Genomic DNA, 16,943 nt, shown 5'->3' on the forward strand with positions numbered 1-16,943 from the left:
AAGTGAACATGCGTGAGGGCCGGCCAAAGTTGTTGAGCTTTTTTTTAGGATTGCTCACCACATTTAGGTGAAGAGAACAGTGACTGTGGTCAAACTTCAAAGAAGCATGCTTTCCATTATTATTGGCATCTCCTTTCCTGAGCTGCTTCAACTCCTGAGACTCTACAGCAGCCTTTGTCAACTTCTTGCTCCAGATGATGGAGACTACAATATGTAGCAGCAGCAGCAGCAGCAATAGATAGCATGAGAGCTGAGGCATGATTTGATGAAGTGAACATGTGCGAGGCCCGACCATTTTGCCGGACATTCTTAGAATCATTAAAATTAAATGCAAATTTTATTCAACGATTTTATGCAAAGTTTATTGCAAATGGCATACTTTTCATTTCGTCACATGGATGACAAATCTATACTGGTGTTAAATCACTCTGCCTTTCATATCTGAAGACCAGATGAAAAATAAATCCAGAAAGCTGAAATATATGTCAGGAACATTGTAAAGTACATTACACAGTAATAAAGGTTGTCTGTCAACTTTTAAGTTCACAACATATGAACAGGAACATAACACCAGGTATTCTTCTTGTGTCCAAATATATTTATACCAGTACCTGATTTAGACCAACTGACATTAACTGAGATTTTGCAATGTATTCATCTCAATTGGGAAAAAAATAACATGCCTGCACTAATGCGAAAGGTGAAACAGTGATCTTCTGAACTACAGCTGAGGGATCCTTGTCCCCTCCTGCTTGCACACAAGTAGGAGTTGGGATCAGGGCTGGTCTGATGGGAAGGGAGGCATCGTGCTACCTGAGAGATCCCTGTACCCTCCTGCTTGCATGCAAGTAGGAGTTGGGATCGGGGCTGCTCTGACGTTTTCTCAATGAACTACATGCTGTAAACTTTATCCTTTCTTTCCACAATTTCTCCCAATCCTCTAGCATTATATTATATCCAAAATCTTTTGCCCATTGAATCATTAACGACTTAACCTCCTCATCTTTCAATTGCCATTCTAGCAAGATTTTGTACATTTTGTACAACATTTTATATTTATTATTCAAGATTTCAACTTCAAATTTAGATTTTACAGCTCCAGATCCTGTCCTTTTCAGATCCTCCTTAAACATTTCATTGATTTGAAAATAATGTAACCAATCATTCACATACTCTTTTACTTCCTCATATGGTTTCATTTTCTATTTCTCACCGTCTTTTTGAAGTAACTCTTCATAAGTTACCCAATTTTTGTTCATATTAATCTTTTACACACTCATAATTTATAATGGTGATAACCACAATGGTGTTTGCCTTTATAGTAGGTTTTTGTACCTGTCCCATACTTCACTGCAAAAGCATTTTTAGTTTGCTTTCTGTTGCCACCCTGGAACTTTTCTTTATTAGTGCCACTTTGTTTTGTACAATTCCTTGCAAATGAAGGAAAATAACTTTTCTGCTTGCATATGTTGATAATATAATTTTGGTTACTGAGGACAAACAAGATTGTACAAAAACAAGATTGGGTGCAGGCCTGGCCAGGACATAGGCGTCCTGACAGTGACAAAGGTGACCAATGTGCTTGCTTGCTTGATTAACAGCTGTTGGGAACTTCAAGGTTCCTGCTCTCCCTTCTTATGGTCTTTGTACTGGACCTGGAGACTCCAATAGAGAGCATTCCATGTCAAGAGGGCAAGTGGGCACCCTATCAAATGACAGGGCAGGAGCTACACGGAGCAGGGCCTTTTCAATGGTGGTGCCCATTGTATGCCTCGCTCTTCCCAGACCTGCTCTCTTTCGGCTTGTATTTTGGAGCTTTATAATTTAGGAAGACTTTGGAAGAACTGGTTGACAAATCTTATCAGTCGCTGACGTATGAGCGGATTTTATTTGCTGCTATTCTGGGCTTCTGGTGCACCAGGGTTTACACCAGCGTAATAGAGTTGGCCAGGATGCCAGAAGAGACAATTTGTGAGCTTTCTCCATTATCAGCACAGCAGGGGATGTTCAGTCAACAGTGCAAAGGCTGAGCTGAAGCATTCCCTGCTGGTTACCTGCTTTCAGCAATAGGGGTTGCTGTTTGGTAGTACCCAATTGGTTAGCTATCAGACTCTATATAGAGCTCCCTATTGGTAGCTCTTAGGTAATTCCATTCATAAAACACAGTGTTCATTCATAAAGCAGTAACATAAATCTCCATTGCTATATATTGCTAATCCTGCCCTCATATGAAGTCTTGGGTTTGCAATTTTGGGAGAGGGGAGACTGCCCACTGGGGAGTGAGTGGGCTGGCGAGGCCCCCTAGATTTAGAGGCCCTAGGCTTTAGCCTACTTAGCCTATATATAAATCCAGCACTGGGTCAAGGCGGTGGCCGCCCCTCTGCCACTGCAATCTCTGCAGCATCAACATCCCAAACATGTACTGTAGCATGTATGTATGTATGCATCCATGACCACCCACCCACCCCGGCTGACCAGATTGGTCGACCCAAGGAGTGACGCAGTCAGGAACTCCCTAATGGCACTGGGGCTAGCCACACACCCTGCGCAGAGGGAAGAGATCGTGACAAGCCTGCAAAAAGGAAATGGCTTTGGTGGGCAGGCGCTTGGGGGCCGCAAGAGATTGCTTTTTCAAAATTGCTTGGTGGGCCGTTTGAAACCGACTTTGGACATGGCTGCTGTATGCTTTCTAACCAAATGCCAGTCCTGTTTTAGTGCCCTGAGAAGTTTCCTGCTGAGCCAGTTTAGGCTTTCTAAATATTGTTATCTTGACACCGCATCAACACAAATGGTCTGAATATATTTTCTTTTTATGACCGATGAGTTACTTATCAGATCTTTATTCCATTTAATTAATTAGTTCCTTGTTTAAATTCTAATTCATTAAAGTTCATATGAATAATTCATTGTAAATAATGCTCTAATGCATTATGTAAATGATCTTCAATCAAGTCAGATATTTAATTTTTAAGATCTCATTTCAATTCAAATTCTAATTAATTTTATCACCAAATCACTTTCGAATTCATTAGTTAGTTCATTAGTTAATTTTCAGCATTAATCATATGTATTTCTTGCTTAGATTGTGTTAACATTGTATCTCCAATATGCAAAAGTTTAATATAGTCAATTCTTTCTTTAACTTGCCAACTACTCTTTCCTTTTCCTTTAAAACTGTTGCATATTAGCACTGTTCAACCTTCAGCCCTCTTCTTTCCAAACAGCCTTCAGTTATAATACTTATTTATTTATTTATTCATACATACATACATACATACATACATACATACATACCTGCCCATCTGGCTGGGTTTCCCCAGCCACTCTGGCCGGCTTCTAACAAAAGATTTAAAATACATTAAAACATCAGTCATTAAAAACTTTCCTAAACAGGGCTTCCTTCAGATGTTTTCTAAACTTCAGATCGTTGTTTATTTCTTTGACATCTGATGAAAGGGCGTTCCACAGGGCGGGCACCACTACCGGAAGGCCCTCAGAGCTGGACCTCAGTGTCCAGGTTGAACGATGGGGGTGGAGACGCTCCACATATACTGGGCTGAGCCCGTTTAAGGCTTTAAAGGTCAGCACCAACACTTTGAATCGTGCTCAGAAACGTACTGGGAGCCAATGTAGGTCTTTCAAGACCGATGTTATGTGGTCTCGGCGGCCGCCCCCAGTCACCAGTCTAGTTGCGGCATTCTGGATTAGTTGTAGTTTCTGGGTCACCTTCAAAGGTAGCCCCACGTAGAGCACATTGCAGTAGTCCAAGCGTGAGATAACGAGAGCATGCGCCACTCTGGTGAGACAGTCCACGGACAGGTAGGGTCTCAGCCTGCGTACCAGATGGAACTGGTAGACAGCTGCCCTGGACACAGAGTTGACCTGTGCCTCCATGGACAGCTGTGAGTCCAAAATGACTCCCAGGCTGCGCACCTGGTCCTTCAGGGGCACAGTTGCCCCATTCAGGACCAGGGAGTCCCCCACACCCGCCTGTCCCTTGTCCCCCAAAAACAGTACTTCTGTCTTGTCAGGATTCAACCTCAATCTGTTATCTGCCATCCATCATCCAACAGCCTCCAGACACTCCAGTTCTGTTGTTTAACTGCACAGCATCTTGTCTTGCTGCCTCACTTCTTTCCAAGGCAGCTTGCCAAAACGGCAATGCCCTCTGGCTTTGGTCCTCCAGCTGTGCTGGGTGCGGACAGCTGTCTGGATATTTATAGCAGCCAGTCAGGACTCATCAGGTAACACAAACAGTCTTCTCCTAGTTCTGGAGAAAGTTTTGTCCTGCTTCACTGGCTATGAAGCAGGCAGACAGTCACGGTTTCACAAAGAAACCGACACACTGTTTGATTAATTCGAAAGCGGCGCCAAACACCGGCAAATGGACCCCTGCAAGTTTGGAGGTGCAAACCCAACATTTCACAGTAGGCCGTAAAATGAGCCCTTGGCGCCCTAACCCACAGGGTCACAGTTTCACTGAAAACCCAACGTTGTCCGATTCACTCCAAATTGCGCTCTACAATGTTTTTTTGAGTGGGGGGGGGAATAAGATTATCCTAACAACTCTCACCACCATTTAACAAACTACAGATCCCAGGATTCCTTGGGGGAAGCCATGACATTGATGTGGTACAACATTGCTTTATCCCACGTTACCTCTGGATGGTCTAAGTTGGCCTCTAGGCTTTTTCCGGTACCTGGTTTGCTTTGCTCCCTCCGACTCAGTTATGACAGCTGTTCTGTTGGGACTCACAGTTATATTGGCTATTTATGATAATGCTGATCATCATCAGCCCCCACTGTCTCCATCTAATGTGAGAGTAACTGGGCAAGGTTGTGAGCACACCAAGAGCTAGCTGTAGGGCAAATTAACACTGAAAATTTGCTTTCTCCCTTGTAGGTTGGGCTGTTGTTCCACTGACTCTGGACATGCCCTGGCTGTAGTTTTGTTTCTGAAATGGCTATTACTTCTCATGTTTTTGTAGACACATTAAAATTTGCTCCTCATGGGAGGACTCTGGGGGGGGGGTTCTCCTCTTGAAAACAGGAAGATAAAGGCCACTTCCAGACTGCTGCTATTTTTAGGTGGGATTCAATCACATTCTGTCAAATTCTGAGTGCCCAGGGTCTCTCTCTCAGCCCTGTTGCCAAAGGTCCCAGGGATTGAACCCATACAATCTGAGTGCTATGTCCTATACTATGGATATATTCCCCCCTCCTCGTGTCTTGGGTGTTTCCTCCTCCTTTGCGCATAAATGCTACAGCCGCACTTCCATTTAACTGCCTCTCCTCCAAATATTCAGGATGGAAATACTTAGAATGTTCATTTCATGCTTATAACAGCTCTGCAAGGCATTTCGGACTAAGAGGTTGTGACTGCCTTAAGGTCACCCAACAACGTGGGGAGCTGAACACAAGTTTCACCCACCTTGTCATTTTACCAGAGTTCCCCCTGTTATTGCTCCTGTGCCTTCTAGACTGGAGTTTCTATGCAAGTAGTTGGCTGCATGATTATATTTCCTCTGCATACTTGCTGGCAAATTACATTTATCCTGCCATGTGACTATAAGAATTGTCTCCTCTAATTTGATAAATTAAATACTGGAGCGGAGCAATAATATGAAGCCTTCCCTCATTCCTCCTGCACACCCCACCCATGCTTGGAGTCTATTAAATCTGCCAGAATTTATCTCGGAGGTTCTTGGATCTAATAATTTTATTGCAATATAACCTAATTACACTCCAAGGGAAAGGAAACAAAGCACATAAATTTTATACATTCAGAGCTTCACTCCGTATGCTACAGGAGCAAGAAAAATAAAATAAAAATAAAAATCAGCACTAGTGTGTTTTCAGCTACCATACAAAGAGGGGGGGGGGAATGAAGCCTTGCTTGCTGCAGCAAAGTTTGTACCCAACTTTCACACTTTTGGGTCCCTTCATCAGTCCACATGAGCCGTGTCTGCCAGCAACCGTTGCATCTATGCAGTAGAGCAGCTCAGAAGCTGATACGTAATATTATTTATTTTATAATAAATTTTTATTGATTTTACATAATAAAGAAAAACATACACCTTCTTAACATATTATCCCCCTTCTTCTACCCCCCCTCCACAAGCCCCCTCCTGCCACGAGAGAGTCCCATGAAAGGAGGGTAGTCGAAGGTGGTCCATTTTATAATTGGGTTTATCCCCACCTCCACCTCCCTCCCACCTCCCTCCCCCTGCCACCAAGAGGCTCTAGGATGACAAGGAGAGATGAAGGCGAGTGTCCCCCCAACTATCTATCTAAACATACAATTTCTACTTAGCTAACCTAAACCTATTTCTTAAACCTCATAAATCTAATTCCACAATATAATCATATTATCTCTTCCCAAGCCCATTCTCCCCCCCCAACAAGAAAATTCATACGATTATTCAAATCTCTAATCTCATATAGCTTTTGCCACCTTATTTTTTCCTGTATACCTCCTCCTCTCCCCTGGATTCTTTCCCCCATTCGATACAGCAATTCCATTATACAGCCAAGATTTCAAAAACCATTTTTCATCCTGCCCTTGTTAAAATTTTACAATTTCCTTTCTCATCCCACCCCCACTCTCTCCCATTTTAAAACCCAAATCTTTATCCTCCCCTCCTTCTGCCCCTCCAACCCCTCAATTTCACTCCCTTGCCCGTTTATATTTTCCCAATTTCCCCATAAAATCAGTTCCAATTCTTGGTCCGATACGTAATATTATTCATTCATACATACATACATACATACAGTACATACATACCTCGTCCATCTGGCTGGGTTTCCCCAGCCACTCTGGGCGGTTCCAAACAGAATATTAAAAATAGAATCAAATATTTTAAACTTCCCTAAACAGGGCTGCCTTCAAATGTCTTAAAAGTAAGATAGTTGCTTATTTCCTTGACATCTGATGGGAGGGTGTTCCACAGGGCAGGCGCCACTACCGAGAAGGCCATGTGCCTGGTTCCCTGTTGCTGTCATGTGTCCTATGCAAGCCACCTTGAGAGAGTTTTGCTTTGAAAGGCGGTCTATTTTTTAAAAAATAGATAAATAAGATGTATAGAGTAACTGGCTCCTTGATTGTAACTGCTTGATTTTTTTTAAAAAAGTATACGACTAAGATATGAATGAATGTAATAAGATATGAATGAATGTAATAAGATGTTTGGAAACTATATGTGTGTGTATGTATGTATGTATGTATGTATGTATGTATATAACACATGCTGTAGGCAGTATTGTGACATCATGCCGGGAAGTGGGTATGGTTTTTTGGTTTGTTTGCTTTTTTACATTTCTGCTGTTGCCTTCCCCCTCTTATGATGCATATTCTAGGCCAGGGGTCAGCAAACTTTTTCAACATGGGGCTGGTCCACTGTCCCTCAGACCTTGTGGGGGACCAGACTATATTTTTTGGGGGGGGGGGAATGAATGAATTCCTATGCCCCACAAATAACCCAGAGATGCATTTTAAATAAAGGACACATTCTACTCATGTAAAAACACGCTGATTCCCGGACCATCCGCGGGCCAGATTTAGAAGGTGATTGGGCCGGATCTGGCCCCCGGGCCTTAGTTTGCCTACCCATGTTCTAGGCAGAACACAGATTCACAGAATTGCAAAGTTACAAGGTACCATTAGGATCATGTAGTGCAGCCCCCCTGCAATACAGGAATCTTTTTTGCCCAACATGGGAATTGAACCCATGTCCCTGAGATTAAGGGTCTCATGCTCTTCCAACTGAACTATCCTAGGTGCTTAAAAACTAAGAAGCTTAACATCTGCAAGCCAAACACTTTTTGACTGCTTTAGCCAGGCATTGTATGCTTTCCCAAAGTCTGCTAACAAAGTCTGTGGCTGCTCACTGAACCAAGACCATAATACGCAGTTGTTTTCTGACAGCAATGTAGGCATATATATATATAAAATGTGCATAGAGGTAGTTCAACAAGGAACATTCATCCTGATTTGCTTGTGGAGTATTCACACACCTTACCTTTAGTCATTTCTCCATCACTTTCCTAACAGCAAAAAGTTAGTATCTTTTTAAAAGCAGATTTGTTGTGCTTGGGTGACCAAGCACTTTTTTAATCCACTTGAATTGTGCAAACCTGAATTTCTCAATATGGACATAAACACATCCTGCCAAATACTGACAATCTGGGGGTGTCCTTAGGAGTAATGTAGAATGAACTGGAATTTCTAGTGCAGTGATAATACCAGTATGTTTAAATTTCTTTGTTCATCCTTCTGCCGTCCCCATGGTAACACTTCCACTAAACCCTGGCAATGTTACACCTTTTGCAGGTGTTCGAATCCCTATTGAGTGTCCCACGCCCACCAAATTCTGGATATATGGATGCTAGCGTTATTACAAAAGGCTTTCGGTTTAAATATAAGGCACAATAAGGAAGCAGGGTATGGAGATGTTAACAATAATTACTAATAGAAATTACATGCTCTCCTGCTGCCTCTACGCAGGGCTTCCTGCAATTTCACCATGCTTCTTCATGTTTTTCCTGTTCGAGTTAATGCTACAACAAAATAAAATAAAGGGGGCAGGCTCTGCAGAAACAAAGTGAATTTAGAGGTTCCTGCTTGGATGAAAAGGAAAGAAACAATTACAGTATGACAAGCAAAACTTCTCAGGAGGATTGCTGCACTGTGTAGTGCAGCCCTATATATTTAATGTGTGATATATATTTTTTGTGTTTGATGTTTTAATTTGTTGGAAGCCCCCCCATAGTGGCTGGGGTAACCCAGTCAGATGGGTGGCATATAGAAATTTCTTTTTGTCATGCATTGAAACAATCTGTCTTGCCGATCACTGGAATTGATTGAAACAGAAATAACATTCTTGGCAATACATTCATCTTCATAGTCGACACTCTACCTAATGGTGAAAGATTCATTCTATTCCAAACTTCCAAATTTCCTTTAATATCTTCCCAAGTTTTTAAACAATCATCTTTATACAAATTTATATTATTTGCTGTTACCCATAGCCCTAAATACTTGAGCGCACAACCCCAGAGTCGGTCACGACTGGACCTAATGGTCAGGGGTCCTTTTACCTTTACCTTTATAGCCCTAAATACTTAACCTTTCTTTCAATCTTTAAACCAGATACATCTTGTGAAATTTGTTTTTACTCTCATCATTCATGTTTTTAACCAAGAGTTTGGCATTATTATTTTTATTATTCGTGCCTCGACTTACAAATTTAATCTGTTCCGAAGGCATCTTCGTAAGTCGAAAAATTCGTAAGTCGAAAAACACCATTGGAAATGCGATTTCCCATAGGAATGCATTGGATACGAAAAAATTCGTAAGTCAAAGCAACCCTATCTAAAAATTCATAAGTCGAAAAATCCCTATCTAAAACCACCGCGGTTTTTTCGGATGTCGAGGCATTACACCCCCCATCCGTAAGTCGAAAAATTCAGTTGTCGAGTCGTTCGTAAGTCGAGGTACCACTGTACATTCTTCCTACCTTTTGAGTTTGGGTTTTAGTTTTTTTTTTATTTAAACTTTGGGAGAGTATCCCCCCCCCTCCGTCCCTCTGTTTCTTTCAGTTGGCACTGGAGAAGGCAGTTAGTTAAATAAGGTCTATCACATTCCCCACCTAAAGTAACAGCATTCAAGATTTTCCTGTTCTTTCACTTTGCTCCATGACTCATTTATTTTTCTGTAGGCAATGCAGAGTTCTAATTTCTTCAAAATAGCTTCATTTCTACCAGCGGTCAAGGACATAAAAAGAGCCTGTTGGCTTAGGCCAGTAGCCCATCTAAACAAGCATCTTGTTCTCAAAAGGGGCAACCAGGTGTGCTTTGTGGCAAGCCTGCAAGCAGGACCCAAGCACAAGAGCACCCTCCCCTCTGGCCGTTCTCAGAAAGTGGTATTCATCACAGGCGTAATAACACTCTGACAATGGAGAAAGAACATAGCCATTATGTCTAGCAGTTGCCATGGACTGGTTGGACACAGAGGAACAGCCCCATTCTCCTGCAAAGTGTATCAGCTCCCTAGCTCTGAGGACATACCTGCCAAGTTGCTGTCAGAGAAATAAGGGACCGGGCAGAAGTAGCAGACCAGAAGTAGCACTGCCGCCATTTTGGAACTGGGCGGAGCATGCTCAGAAGTGACTTTTGATGCTGCTTTGCTCAGTCCCCAAAAGGCCGCCGCACCAGAAGTCGCACTGCAGCCATTTTGGAACTGGGCAGAGCAGCATCAAAAGTTGCTTCTGAGCATGCTCCGCCCAGTTCCAAAATGGCTGCCACGCCAGAATAAACTGGGAAAAAACAAAAAAATCCGTTTTTTCAGCTAGGAACGGAACAGCTGGAAAAACGGGGATTTCCCGGGGAATACGGGAGACTTGGCAGCTATGTCTGAGGATGATATAAAAAAGAAAGAAAGAAAAAGATAAAAGGTAAAGGACCCCTGGACAGTTAAGTCCAGTCAAAGGCAACTATTAGGTTGCAGCGCTCATCTCACTTTCAGACCAAGGGAGCCGGCGTTTGTCCATAGGCAGCCTTCTGGGTCATGTGGCCAGCAGGACTAAGCCACTTCTGTTGCAATGGAACATCGTGACAGAAGCCAGAGCGCATGGAAACGTCATTTACCTTCGCAGTGCAGTCCTACCTATTACACTGACTTGCTTTCGAACTGCTAGGCTGGCAGGAGCTGGGACAGAGCAATGGGAGCTCACTCCGTCACGGGGATTTGAACCGCCAACCTGATGGGCAAGCCCAAGAGGCTCAGTGGTTTAGACCACAGTGCCATCCACGTCTCTGGGTGATACAGTAACCTGTGTGGGACATGGAAAATTTGCCACCCTGTAGACTGATAGTTGTGTCAGACTTTCTTGGTCTTAATTGGACATCAGGGCTGCCAAAACATCTGTTGTAACGCCAGGTGTTGTTGAAGGCAGGTCACCCCTACAGCAGGTTTTAAGAGGTGCCCAGAACAGTCTTGCTACTCCCCCGACGGCTGTAACAAGGCTCAAATATTTTCCAGCCTTTTAAAATCCCACCGGAACTAGAAATATCAGGCTTCGAGCTCTCTTTGACAGTTTAGCAGCAGGTAAACATAACAGTAGCGGTACTCCTGGGGGTTGAGTAAAGCCTTTATGATTGGCACCGCATGTGCTTGAGGTCTCACCTTTCATTTAGGCTCTCAGGGAAAATGTGGTTAGAAGTCAGCCTTCAGAGGACTGCCTGGGAGGACAAACAACTTGAGAAAAAACACCTGAAAGCAAATGCAGGGCAGTGAGTAGCTCTCAAAAAAACACACACAAAAAAACACACCTCTGACTTTGTGTACAACGGAACCATACATGCTGGGCAGTTTGTGTATCGTCCCGCTCAACAGCAAAACTTGAATGTTAGTTCCAGCACCTCTCAGGTGAGCACCATTGCCATTATATGAGGTGTTCATGGTGAGTTCCAGTAGTACCTCTTCTTCTAGAAAAAGAGCACTGTATATATGTAAATAAAGCAAATATTATTTAAGCGCATGGAGTCTCCCAAGTATGCTGGCATGCATTCATGCAAAGGGAAACGAAAGCCTATTGGGGAATCCTGGAATGCCTCACTACTCAGAGAATTGGGGAATACATAGCAATAGTGTTGAAAGTGGGATTGTGTTTTCCGTAAGAGAATCTGTGGAAGTGGTGAGCGAGCCAAGATGGAGCAACTGAGAGCTCTCTGGGAAGAAATCAAAGCAGTGCAGCTGCAGTTTGCAGAGGAAATCAAACGACCGTGAATATTAACAAGAGCCCATATATCTCCAGCACTCGCTTATGTAACAGACACTAAACCCTGTAGCACTGACCAGGGAATGTCCCACCCCTCGAATCCAAGCACCTATTCTGTGAGTAAAGGGATCCATACATGTGATGACCTGGAGAAAAGGAGAAAAGTTTCTGCTTCTCAGAATATCGTGTGTGTGTGTACGTGTCATGCCGGGCCATGAAGACCTGGCTTCCAACTTTACCACCAGTCTGTTAGGACAGATTGTAAACAAAGGAAAAGTGTATGGAAACATGGCCCGGGGATGGGTAATTGGATAATGAGTAGACTTCTCTGTTAATTTCCCCCATTGTTTACCGCAGTCCCTAGGGAACTGCATCCCTCCTTTTCCAAGCCCTCAGTCGCTTGGGCCCCATCCTCACTTTAAATCAGTGTAATGATATTGAGGAGCACAGTTCATTAAGGATGCTGAGAGGTTTTGGGAGGGGTTCCCATTCCCCTCGCAGATCTACGATTCTTACAGTTCCCATGGAAGAGGGATTGATGTTGATCCACTTGGGGAATTGCAGATTTGTGAAGGGAACAGGAGCCTCCTAGCAACTCCCAGAACCCTTAGGAAATGGCACTTTCCAGGGCTATGAAACAGAATCTCCCCATCTGACCTATTCGGGCTTAACTCTGCAAAGATCTGCATAGGAATGGGAACTCCAATTGAAAGTAGTCATTGAAGCAAGTCGTCTTTTATTCTGAATTAGTTAATCCAGAACGCCTTTGTCTTTGGCTCCTTCCCTCAGTGATTCTTGCTCCACCCACCCTCAACAACAACAGCTTTCCTTGTCTGGACCTACACAGTGGCACCTTGCTGCTCTCAGTTACCCTCAAGTATAGCTCAGTTGGTTAGAGCATGGTACTGATAATGCCAAGGTTGCAGGTTCGATCCCCGGATGGGACAGCTGCATATTCCTGCATTGCAGGAGGTTGGACTAGATCAGAGGTCGGCAAACTAAGGCCTGCAGGGTGGATACGGCCTGCAGGGTCGTTTAAGCGGCCCCCGAGCCACCCCTGAACCCTGCCGCCTGCTCAGCAAGACCCCCCGCGCTGCACTAAACTGGCGCAGCACGGCTCGGGGACTCACTTCCGCGGCACTGGCAGGGCTTCCTATTGGCTGCAGGAAGCTTCTGCAGCCAATAGGAAGCTGCAGAAGCCTCCTCTGAGCCTCCTACGTGCTGGAAACATCACCTGCACTTGCGCACACGCACGCAAATGCCTCCTCGGTGCCAGAAATAGTGTCTGAGCATGCGCATGTGCAGGCAGACGCCTCCGCCGCACCAGAAATAGTGTCTGTGAACGTGTGCATGTGTGCACATGATCTGGCCCGCAGAGAGGTCTCCAGAGGAGTGGAGCAGCCCAGGCTCCGTAAGCTTTGCCGACCCCTGGACTAGATAATCTTCAGGGTCCCTTCCAACTCTACAGTTCTTTGATTCTGTGATTCTATAGCAGGGGAGTTAACTTTGGTATGCGCCAGAGAAAGTATGCCTGGACAGTGCACTGGTAATCTGGTGGGAATTGCTCTGACGATGCTAACCATGGAGGTGTCCCATTCCAGAGCTTCCTGGTGTAGTCTCTCCTGTTTGGACTGGCAAAGTGATTCAGGATAAGAAATTAGGCAGATGTGCTCACAGGCTTGGGATGAAGAAAAGACATGCGCTGTAGGCCAGGCTAGGTAAAGTAAAGGTAAAGGACCCCTGGATGGTTAAGTCCAGTCAAAGGTGACTATGGTTTGCAGCACTCATCTCACTTTCAGGCTGAGGGAGCCGGTGTTTGCCCACAGACAGCTTTCTTGAGCTTACCAGGTCATGTGGCCAGCATGACTAAACCGCTTCTAGTGCAATGGAACACTGTGACGGAAACCAGAGTGCATGGAAACACCATTTACCTTCCCGCCGCAGCGGTACCTATATATCTACTTGCACTGGCGTGCTTTTGAACTGCTAGGTTGGCAGGAGCTGGGCCAGAGCAAAGGGAGCTCACCCCATCGCGGGGATTTGGACCGCCGACCTTCTGATCGGCAAGCCCAAGAGGCTCAGTGGTTTAGACCACGACGCCACTCGCTTCTCTTGGCTGGGTGTGGCGTTCATACAGAGCCCCCGGTCGTTTCATGGACTATTGACCTGTACACCACTGCTTTATTCTTCTGCTGCCACCATCCAGGTTTCTTCTGGTGAAATACTGAGTCTTAGTCAGTTTGTAAAGTCAACAACGAAGATTAAAGCTTATTGAAGAACAAACAAGTTTTAAATATGTTCAGAACGGTTTCTCAAATGCACGCCTTTAACTAGATGTAGCACTATCTCACACTGTCGCAATCTTCTCTCAGTTCTGTCCCTCTCTCTCACTCTAACTGTCTCAACCACTAGTTTCGACATTTACTGCCTCTGCCTGACCCTCACTCCTCTATCTCCCCTTGGTAAACCCCTGGGCTGAGCCTCAAAACCAGGTAGGCTCCGCCTCTGAGCTTTCTCATTGGTCAATCTACATTAACCGTTTCCATCCCCTTGCACAAACATAATCACAAGGAATGGGCAAACGCCACACTGGGCTAACGTCCACTATCTATACTTGGTTACAATGAGCTAGTGGTTCCATAAGTGGTTATGGAAATAGCATGCACAGCACTCTGTATGGGTTTGGTGGAGCTGTAAGTATACAGCTGTCTCTGGGTCTTAGGAGAGAGTGGTTGAAATTCATTATAAGCAGAGGTCTGTGTGTATGCTTGGCCAAATGATCCAAAATGTACGAGGCCACAGTATGATTCCAAAGATTGTAAATAGGTCAAGAATTTTCCTCATGTGCAAACCTTCTCAACTTGTTTAGAAGCTATAAAACACTGCCTGAAGCTACTCTTAATTAGGTCCCCCCCCCTTCCTTCATGTCCTATTTGGAAAAGTCGAAAATGTGCACTTCCTCAACAAATTGTGATATGGTAATAAGGGGAGGCCTCGTTAAACCTGAAATAGACATCAAACTCGGAGTATGCAGCTGTACTTGAATACTGGACCATTCTGGAAAATTTAAAAGTAATGGCAAATAATAATTAAAAAAATAAGCCCCAGATTGTAGGAGTGGCATGTGGAAACAAGAAAGCTACTTCAAAGCAGTAGAACTTTGTTGAGCCACACACTGTTTTCCTCTTTAACAGCCATGTCAAAGCAGCTGTGATTGATCTTCTATTGTTGTTTTTTAAAGTAAGTGTCTCCTTGCTCTGGAGATGACATGGGCACTGGGCACTAGGTACTGCACACGCTTCAGTCTTCATTACATTTGTGGAAGAAAGAACTGGGCCTTTCCTAGACTACCCTGGGAGCATGGAAAATGAGTAGGTCAGAATATGCATAATGTATAGCAGGCAGTGTTGGTGTTCAAGAGTGACCCGCATCTCTGAAAATGTACACAGACTTAAGCATGTGTGGTTTTGGATTCTAAGAAATGGCTTTGGAAAATGACCATTACAGGTCATGTTACTTTGCACTGAATATTGCAAAAAGCCAGTTTCAGCCATATCTGGCTTTATTGATCAGAAACCCAGATGCATTAACACTTTGCAGTGTTAAAGCATACATGCTTTTTACACTTGGTATGAAGTGGCAGCAATAGAACGTGAGCCTTTGTCATGCGATGGAAGCTGGGATGAGCAGGTCTCCTGTCCAGGCTTACAGCAGATAAGGCTTCTTTTGCATTATTAGAATCTTTATGTTCCAGATAAAGGTGTAAGCGTAGCACTATGAAATTACCATACTACAGGCAAGTGCTCTCTCTCCAAATGTAGGAATAAGGATGGAGCTGGAGATAAAACGGTTCAGAGGTGTAACTCTTAACATTCTGGATTCATTTCCCTCTTATTTATGGATGCTCCTTTTCTGCCCTACCATCCCTGCAGTTGCTTTGAGCAAAAAGGAACAAGTTGAACTGGCAACTGAAGGAGATAAATCCCACTGATGGAGTCCAATTTTGTCTTGCAAGGGTACCAGCTGCTGTCTTGTGAACTAAGCAGCCAAACCTCTGCCAAACCTTGCCTTAACACAACCAATGTAAAAAAATGAAAATACAGCACAGCAGAGAGTATAAATCGTGTCCTCCCTCAAAGAGGGCATGTGTTGTGGTGCGACCAGGCAACCGAACTGGTTCAGGCCGGTTGAAACCGGTCCAAGCTGGTTGGAATTGGTCCAAGTCAGTTGGAACAGGTCTAGGCCAGTTGGAACCAGCCCAGACCGGTTGGAACTGGTTCAACTGGCCTAGACCTGTTCCAACCGGCCTGGACCTGTTACAACCAGCTTAAACCAGTTTCAACCGACTTGGACCTGTTCCAACCTGTCTGAGCCACTTCCAACTGGTCTGGGTTGGTTCCAACCAGCCTGGACCTGTTACAACAGGCTTAAACCAGTTTCAACTGACTTGGACCTGTTCCAACCGGCTTGGACCAGTTCCAACTGGTCTGGTCTGGTTCCAACCAGCCTAGATCCGTTCCAACTGGTTTGTACCGGTTCCAACTGATCTGGGCTGGTTCCAACTGGCCTAGATGTGGTCCAACTGGCCTGGACCTGTTTCAATCGGTCTGAACCGGTTACAAGTGGTCTGGTCTGGTTCCAGCTGGCCTGGATCTGTTCCAACCGCCCTGGACCTGTTCCAACTCACCAGCCCTACTGAAAGAGGCTCCTCATGAGGCCGGAGGAACATCGCTCGGCTAATGTTTTATTGATTTAATATGCTGCAAACCGCTTTGAGATTTTTATTAAAAATATAAAGCGGTATACAAACAAACAAACTTTGGATGAAATGATGCTACTGGCCTTATTCTTAGGAGGAAGAAGGTTGGGACACGATCACATTGTAAACCCAGAAGTAGTGTAGATTTTACACTAAAAGCTGCACAATTCTATGATGCACAAATAGTGACTACCACCCCAGCTAACCTCTACGTCCTGAATGTGAAATCCTGGACATAGGTGGTGCTGTGTTCAATGATATCTATTTTTTGGCAGGGCTTGTTGATTAATGATGCCCTTCCTTAGTTGAGGAAGCACAGTGCTTGCTCAGTTAAGAGCACTGCTTCTGGCTAGGATATTTTAATGCTCCCTTCAGAAACTCATTGAATAGATGGAAATAAAATCAAT

Source organism: Zootoca vivipara, chromosome 3 (assembly GCF_965207765.1).
Source record: "Zootoca vivipara chromosome 3, rZooViv2.hap1.1, whole genome shotgun sequence".
Taxonomy (NCBI): Eukaryota; Metazoa; Chordata; class Lepidosauria; order Squamata; family Lacertidae; genus Zootoca; species Zootoca vivipara.